The 8,948-nt window shown below is 48.2% G+C and overlaps 1 protein-coding gene across 3 annotated transcripts in view; it reads right to left on the bottom strand.

The window, feature by feature from the left end:
* Positions 1-8,381, bottom strand: part of LOC142403804 (leucine-rich repeat and fibronectin type III domain-containing protein 1-like protein) — a 55,739-nt gene extending 47,358 nt beyond the window's left edge. For all 3 annotated transcript variants that reach the window (XM_075490086.1, XM_075490088.1, XM_075490090.1), the window contains exon 1: positions 8,226-8,381. The gene's annotated coding sequence lies outside the window, so the exon portion shown is untranslated. The remainder of the gene's footprint in view (positions 1-8,225) is intronic.
* Positions 8,382-8,948: the final 567 nt, after the last annotated feature.

Raw genomic sequence — 8,948 nt, forward strand, 5'->3', positions numbered from 1 at the left:
TGGAACAGCCCAAACAGCTCCAAATATTTAAGCACGGTAGGACAGCACCGCTGTGCCGTGCTCCGCTCGTGGCCATCCGTAAGCAAGAAAACGGGCGGTTTTGGAAGGTTTAGTTCAAAAAGGTAAAGCGAGTAAAAGCCAAAAGGCAAAGAACCTGCAAGAAAAGGCAACAGCTTTCCCCGTGTTGCACAGCAGTCACAGACAAAGGTCCCTCTCCTACACGTCCCAGCCAACAACGGGTCAAGACCCCGGTCAAACGACTTCCTTCAACACAAGGCAGAAGCAGCCCCGATCTCCTCTTTCTTCTCATTAATTCTACGGATAAGGCCAATTCATTTTGGCACAGGAATCCCGTCACAAAAATGCTGTGCTGTTACTCATTCTCATGCAAATATCCCTTAGAAATACAAAACCAGAGGGAACCCATGTACATACACATCCAGCCCTAGGGCATCCTGCTATTCAAGGGAATTCAAAGGATTAAGGAGCTGTGTTTTAGAAGGAAGCACCGGCCCTAAAAAAATAAAAATCTTACCATTTAGTTGCTCGTTGGTGCTCTGGCAGCTCAGCCTGATAAGAAAATATCCACCAATTCAACCTCTATATCCATCTACGCAAAACCCCCCTTAAATCAGGCTAACTTAGCCCCCCTAGACCACACCTTTTATGCAAAAAAAAACCCCCAAAACCAATCATATAAAACTAAGAACACACACTTTGGGCTTAATATAATACAGAAAGGCGGCACTAAGCAGGCACAAATACGGACAACTTAATGCTGATGACCTGGTTTAGCGTTGCTTATGCGTATTGCTTTTTCACGACAGAAGAAATAAGAACAGAAGAAAAACGTGCCATCGCAGCAAAATCTGTAGCTCTGTAATGATCTCAGAGTGCCACGCAATAACACTATTCTAGGATTTTGCTCCGTTGCTGATGGCATAAATAATACTGGGGAATTCAGCGAAGGGAATTCTGCTCTCAGGTGAATTTCAAGAGTCTGTCATTTCGGCCACAGAAATGGCTTCTAATTCCAGTGAGAGAAGGAAGAGCTATGAAAAAAGAAAAAAAGCTAAATAACCTGGCTTCTTCTGTAAGCGCTGAGAGGCTCCGTTCGCATCTGAAGGCCTCGTCAGTTTGAAAGGAAAAGTCCAAACAACATGTCCTTACCCTCCATACACTTGAAACGTAATTTTATGGGGAAGGAGGAGCGAGCTATGCTCTTCTACGTTACCTAGTGATTTTATACAGTAGATATTGAAGACTGAAAGCACTTGTAACACACTTTGCACGAAGAATACACGAATCTTGGTGTTTCACATGGACGTCAACCCTCAAGCAAGCTCCTCGTAGCACCAAAAAAACCCGTTCAACTTCCTCTTAAATCCCAGCTCTGGTTTAATGGACCATGAGAAGCTATGAAAATAATCAACCTCTGGTAGATGGAACAGCCTTCCTCAAGACAGCATTACCCCCGACCCCTTTGAAGGGTAGCGTGGAGCTCTACATACCACTGTTCATCCTACCCAGCTCGTTTTTCAGTTTGAAAAAAAAGGAAAAAAAAAAAAAGGAAATTGAATTGCTCCAAGAACCTTTGTCTAATTAAAAAAAGTGTCCCTAACAAGCCATCAGGGGAACAAGAACCACTCAAAGTGCCGTTGCCGTTTCGAGCGTGTTCAGCATGAAGGGAACCCATGCGTTCTTTGCACTGAAACGAAGGGGTTTTGCACGTATTTTAACCTCGGCAGCAGCTGAGCAGGACAGACGGCAGCTCCGAGCAAGGCTATTTCGGAATTCGTGAGAACGTCACCCGGGGAACCCGTGCCAGGAACCGTGCTTCATTCCAGCTGGAAACGAAGAACGATTCTGCACCTCAAGTCTCTTGTGGTGGTTAAGTGGAGGGAGTAGAAAGAAATAGGTTCAATTCTAGTGACAAGTCTAAATAGATCAGTGTTTTAAAGCCACAAAGAAAAGGAAATATGTGGTTGTTCGACCCTGCTGTTTTTCACAGCAAAGAAATGCCTGCGAGCCCTCGACGGAGGGAGCCTGCTGCCCTTTTGCTACTGAACTTCGCAGCTCCCGAAGGATGCTCAGCTGCTTTGCAGCCATCACGGATCTCCTGCCAAGTGGCGGTGGCCTTTCCTTGCAGGGTCTTCTCCTAGAGAACAACCTTCATTACTTCCAGGCACAACAGGCCAGCAGATCCGAGGCTCGCGGAAGAGAACCAGTGAGTGCCAAACGCAATTTCCTCAACCCTTTTTTTCAGGTTTAACCAATATACTGGGCAGGGCTTATGCTTATAACAAGTATAGCTTTAAGTACGCCCACACACAGTATTTTTGCAGACAGATTAGGGCTCACGCTCCCTGCGTTAGACATCTAAAGGACATGAACCGGCTTCCCAGCAGGAACCACCAGCTGTGGTTGATGGCAGCCCTAGCCCCAGCCAGTGCCATGCCTGGGGACACTGTCACACCAGGTTGAGTTTATGGTCATGTAGTTACACGACCTCCTGGCCAGACTTGGCTTGCAACCAGCACGGGCAGGCAAACGCACTGCAAAAGCAATGCTTCCCATCGTTATTTATTATGCGGAAATATAAAAGCCTAGCAGAGAGCACACCGAGAAGACGCTACCGTTTTAACAGCTGTTGCATACCATCAACCCACAGAATAATTTAGGTTGGAATGGGACCTCCAAAAGTCATCTAGTCCAGCCCCCAGCTCATGCTTCTCTCTGGCTTCAATCATGACCTGAAGTGATAGGCTAAGTCCAAACCGTTTTCAAAGACAGAAAAATGAGAAAGAAGCCCTTTCTGAACATAAAGGTCATCTGGCAAAATAATCTAAGCCAGCAAAACAAATAGAGGGACTTCAGCACGAACGTGGAAGGTCTTCTTCCAATATGAAAGCCAGGCTGCACCTTCCAGCTCTACCTTGCATATAAATAAAGTCAAAGCAGAAGTTACGTCACCGTTTTGCTCTGATATACGGAAGATATTTTCCAGGCACTATGAACAGAAAGGCACCAATTCCCGCAGAAACACCCCTTCTCGGGGCATTTTGAGACGTGCATCTCCGCACCAACACGCATTTCATTTACCGTTTGTCCACCATGGTGAGCAGATTTGCCTGGGCTTGAAATCAAGTTGCTGACTTTGCTAAACCAGACCCCGGAAGATATTTTCCAATCAATACATGTTATTTTCATCACAGCCAGGGCTCCCAGCATTCATCCCAGAAAACAGACAGGTAAATACACCTCCAAAATACAAAGCATATCTGTGAGAGTTGATTCCACCTCACGTTAGATACCAAAAAGAAAAAAACCTGTCAGCGACGTGGGCACAAGCTATTAACTCTTTTAGTATAGCAATTTAAAAGCTTTTTTTTTACAAGCTGCCTGTCTGTCTCCCTCCCACCTCCTATCACTTCCACTCCGCCCCGCAACTCCAGAACTTCCCAACTCCTGAAGTTCAAAGGCAAGCGGAGGTCAACGTTACCTGCACCCTTTAAAGACCAGCGCAGCAAGAAATATCAAATTTGTGATGTGCACAAGTACCAGAGCCTGCTCTGATATTGCTGAGATTTTGAGTATTAAGGAGAGTCATGAAGTCACGTACAATTGTTTCGATAAACTTAAGGATGAGAATCATACAAAGAAAATTAAGGATGAGAATCATACAAAAAAAATCATACAAAAAAATCACAAAATGCTTCCTTTAGATACCATATGAAGGGTATGCTTGCAAGCACCTTAGACACAACAAGCTGCTAACATTGGGCAAGACTGAAGTTTAACAAAAACTCCCCACTTTTATATTACAAAGCCTGGCTGAAACCGGTTGGGGGTCACAGAGCATCCATAGGAATATTAATAATTCAGCCTGGAATAAGAAAAGCGAAGGCACGAAGAGCAGAGAAAGGAGGAGATATTTGGTCTTTGCAGGATTGCACTCAGTGTGCATGACAGGGCTCAGCAGAGGTTCAGTGATCCTTGAAATTTGTCTGGAAGTGTGATTGTTGCTGATTAGAAAAGAATATGCACATATTTCAGAGACACTCTGCTTCATGGTGAACTCCTGTCACTTTGGGGCTAAGCGTTACCAGTTTTCCCAGACTAATTGCTCTTCTAGAACAGGACATGGAGTTTAGCACTGGATCAGAGAAGTGGAGATTCTTTGTTACAGAAAATTAAAAGAAATTAAAAAAAAAAAAAAATCAGTGCAGCTTCTCTTTTGAGATTACAGAGTTTTCCTTTGTCCAGTATTCCCCACTACAAACAAAATTCCCTTTATTCAATCCACAGAAATGTTTCCCCTATTACATTAGTGAAAAATCTTTCATGCAGAGGACAATGATTTCCCCCCATCATTTTCTAAAATAAATTCAATGAGAAACATCTGCTGGGAATTCGTGCTCTCTGCCTTGGGCAACCTACCAGCAGGCTGGCAACCAACACTTGGGGTGGAAAAAAAAAATAAAAAAAAAATCCCAATTTTGGACTGGCGAGCGGCCCTTCTGTGAACCCCAAGGAGAGGCGTTCATCTTGCAGTGATCTGCCAGAAACCTGACTTTTATTCCCTCTCAGGGACAACCAACACATGAACCCTTCCCGGGACAGAGATCAACTGCAACAGCAGGAGCAACACGTGGGAATCCAGTTGCAACCAAGCGGAGCTCAAGCAGAAATAAAATACTACTTGGCCCACACCCGTGAAGTTCACCTTCATTTCGCCCGTGACCATCATTACCTAAAACTCTTCTGTCATGGGGACCAGGGATCAGTTGAGGCATGCACACGTGCTCTCGTAGCTGCAGATGCAATAGGAAGCGTTTAGCTTTTGTCCATCCATCTCCTACATCATCCAAAGACTCTGACCAAACAAGGAGCCCACCTGGAGAGCCACCTGCATCATCCTCATCTGAGTGTTCAGTGCTTCCTTGCAGTGTCCCAACCTGGGGTGCACAGAAAGCATTGGGGGAAAAAAAATTAAAAAAAAAAAAAAATCTATATCCAGTCATTTAATACCCAATTAATTCAAGCAAATTATATGGTGTGTTGTTTTTGTTTTTTTTTAATAAAGGAGGGAGTAACCTGATCAGCCTGATTATACTGATGGGCCACGAAGGTATCACCATGGCATTTCATTGACAGTCTGTAGGAAAATCCACTCCAAACGCCCACCACCAGAACTGGTGAGTAGAGCTGGTTGAAAAAGATGGGAAAAGCTTGAAGTTCCCCTGCCTGTTTGTTGAATCTTCTAAAGAAAAAGAAGCTTTTGCAAGAAAGACAAAAAAAAATCCAGCCGTTAGGACAGGGACATTTTCAGTAAATTCCATGTTGGGGAAAAAAAACCCAAAAAACCAAAAGACAGAGGTCTGCAATTTCTCCCCTTCCTCCGTACCAGGAGCTTCAGCTATGAAGGTCCTTTTTTGTCAGAGTGGTGAAGGGCTGATTTGGAACAACCCTCCCTCTGGACAAACTCTCCCCTCCAAAGGGGGGTACCTTGGTGGTACAATTGCTTCCTTTTCAAAGCTGAATTCCAGACATCCAAAAAGAACGACCGCTTTGGAGAGAAACCAAAACCTTCCACCACCACCAAGGCCAAGACGTGATGAGACATGCGACGTGAGAATGGCCCGTGCTTATTTGGGAGCACGTTTCTCAGAAGCAACCCACCCCATTCGTGTCACTACCAGGCATGGCAGAACCCGCTCTACCCGAGCAGAAACTTTTGCTCTTGAGGCCAACAAGAGAGTTGAATACGCTGCTTCTGCCTTGCCTGCCAGCAGCCAACACCAACTAAGCTTCGGGCCGTAAACTCGCTAATTTAGCCTTCAAACAAGCTGCCACGCAAAGTTCCTGGCATCCACAGCGCAGGATCCCCGGAGACCTTTGTCTTGCAGCCATCCAGGCCCTTTGTCAGGTCTACAGGAGAATATGGTGCCAAAGGACACGCTGGAACCTCTCCCTTGCTCTGCAGGCCAGGATTGTGGATCTCTTTCTAAAGAGCAATCCTCCACCCGTGTCAGCGGCAACGAGCTTGATGCAAGAACTGTTTGGTGGAGTTTTCTGGCAGCAGGGGAGACGAGATGATCGTAATAGTCCTTTTTCTAACCTAACAGTTTCCCCCCCGATGAACCCACGTTAAACACCTCATTTGGAGCAAGAACAAAAACTCCATGGTGCGCAACCACCAGCTCCGACCTGCAAACTGGAAGCGCAAACATCGCAAGCCAACCCGCCGGCAGGAATGCCGTCCTAATGACGCCCGTAACTCATCATTAAGCTCACGCCCGCCCGCTCCAAGTAGGACATTACCTCCCGTGGCAACAAGGAGCATCCTAAACACGCCGCTTATTTCCCATAGAAGATTTTAAACAAAAGCATTGGCAACCTCAACTGCAGGAGCGTGGGACTTTTTCCACCTTGCTCCACTACAAGCATTAGGTTATAACAATATGCAATCCACTTCTAAAAACATCCCGACAGCTCTGAAAACAGCCCAGATCTGAAAACAGCCCTAGGAGCATCAGTGCAAAGCCCAGGTGGGGGATGAGATGATTTTTTTTTCCCCCCACCCGGGGAAGGCGTGGGTCCAGCGTGCGGCAGCTCCGTCCCCACGTGCAGATCACCCAAGCCAGGCACGGAATGGGCCCTCTCGCGGTAAGCGCAGCAAGCAAGCACTGCGCTGGAGAAAAATCCTCCAGCCGCGGCACCAGACAAGCTGGTAGGTAGCAGAGAGAAAATGCTGCACTGCCTGCGGCGACGCTGGCAATCTCAGAGTCGCCCGGGTTACCAACCTGGAAAATCATACAGAAGATTAAGAACATATAATTTCATCCTAAATTATGTAAAGGTGGGGGGAAAAAATAATGGCCAGTTGCCTGTGAATTATGATCATCCAGGCACATTAAAAAATTGAGCATTAAGTGCAACCACTCTTCACTGCTGCTTTTTTTTTTAAAAAACACGATAGGAGGTATTTTTAAGGTTTAAAAATAGATTAAGTACCCTACATGCTTCATACCAAGAGTTTTCACTCATAAACCTCCAGCTGCAAAATGCAAAAAAAAAAAAAAAAATATTCAGCTGTGGTAGGAGATTTTGGGGCTCTTTTAGAGCAAAATCTTCCTTTGCTAAAATACAACCCCATTTTCAAACTGATTTTCAGGGTAACGAGGCCCCCAATTCCTCTGCTGCTCTGCTCCCCGGCATGCCGTCGGAGGAGGTTTCCTCCTGTTTGAGCAAATTCAGTCCAGCTCCACGGTCTATGCAGTCTTTTCATTATTTCGATTGCGGAGAATCACCTTAGCCAGTCTCAATGACAACGCTGTCACCCCCGACACAAGGCTACACGCTCCGCTCTAACTGTAGTGTCAGTCACTCCACGCCAGAGAGCAAACGAGCCTAAAGGGTTGTTTCGCTCTGATGTTAACACCGGCTGCGATCGCAAGCTCGCCGTGGCCTTTTACACCCCTCCGCAACACGCCATCCTCGGGCTGTACCACCGTGTAAAGGACGTGCCGCGCTCGAGACCCTGCAAAAAAATAGCATTGCGAACCGAGCGGGTGTACGTTACCATCCGGATACCGCTTCCAGAAGCGAAGAAAAGGAAAAAAAAAATGAAATAAAATAAAAGCAAGATGAAAGCATGAGTAACCGTCTTTTCAGCGACTCCAAACTGCTCACTAGGAACCCTTCTGCCCTGTAAAAAATCCACTCCAGCCACCTGCGCTTCAAATTCGGTGGCTCAAGCCGCATTCTCACGGATCAACGCGTGCCTGCAACGCTAAGGGTGGATCCTACCTCTCGCTTTGGGGCAAAGCGTTAAAACCGAGCACAGCAGCGGAAGGCACATCTGACAATGACACTGCAATTTATCAAGAACTATTCGGGGAGGAGGGGGGGGGGGGTGAAAAAAAGAAAGAAAAAAAGAAAAAAAGAAAAGAAAATCACAAAACCATCGCTCGGAGCTGGTCCCTTCCGTATTCTTCTTACCCTACACGATGCCGAGAGTGTTAAAAGCCAGAAAGTCCGGAGGACAAATATCGGGGGCGGGTGGGAGCACCGGGGACGCTCGGGTGCGGCGGTGGGTAGAGGAGGATGGGGGGACCGGCGCACCCCGCTCCCCACCGCCTCCTTCCCCCCCCCCCCGCCCCCCCAGCATCGCGGCGAGGCCGGCAGAGCCCCCCCGCACCCACGGAGCCCCCCCCGCTCACCTCTCCCACGGGCAGCCTAGAGGGGCGGCGCGCCCCGCACGGCTCCGGCCGCTCCCCCGCCGCCCATGGCCGGTTGCCCTCCAGCTCCGCCGTTCTCCCGGCGGAGCAACCCGCACCGGCGGAGCCGGGCAGAGCCGCTGCCGCAGGGCCCGCCCCGCCCCGGCTACCGCGCAGCAGCAGCGGCGGAGGATGAGGAGGATGATGGTGATGATGATGATGAGGAGGAGGAGGAGGCACGCTCCGCCCTACGACCGCAGCCCCGGTGCGGCGACCGAGGAGGGGAGACGCGGTGCCCACCCGCTCGGTACCCCCAGCGCATCCCGCTCCCGGTGGTCCAGAGAGCATCAGCATCCCCCCCCCCAACCCCCCCAAGGGACCACCCCGGTGATGGGCAACCCGCTGCGAGCTGGGCAGAGCGGAGGAGGAATGAGGGTTGTCTGTTAATTGGTTGTTAATTACAAGGAGCTGGCAGGGGCTTCAGGTATTGAGAAAAAAAAAAAAAAAAAGAAATAAAAGGTAAAACCGGGGTTAAGTGCCTTTGCTTGGTACTGGTGGTGCCTAGGTGAGGCTCGTGGGAGTCGAGTCGGTCTCTTCTCCCAAGTAACAAGCGACAGGACAAGAGGAAACGGCCTCAAGTTGCCCCAGGGGAGGTTTAGATTGGATATTAGGAAAAATTTCTTCACCCAAAGGGTTGTCCAGCATTGGAACGGGCTGCCCAGGGAA

Source organism: Mycteria americana, unplaced genomic scaffold, assembly GCF_035582795.1.
Source record: "Mycteria americana isolate JAX WOST 10 ecotype Jacksonville Zoo and Gardens unplaced genomic scaffold, USCA_MyAme_1.0 Scaffold_43, whole genome shotgun sequence".
In the NCBI taxonomy this organism is placed as follows: Eukaryota; Metazoa; Chordata; class Aves; order Ciconiiformes; family Ciconiidae; genus Mycteria; species Mycteria americana.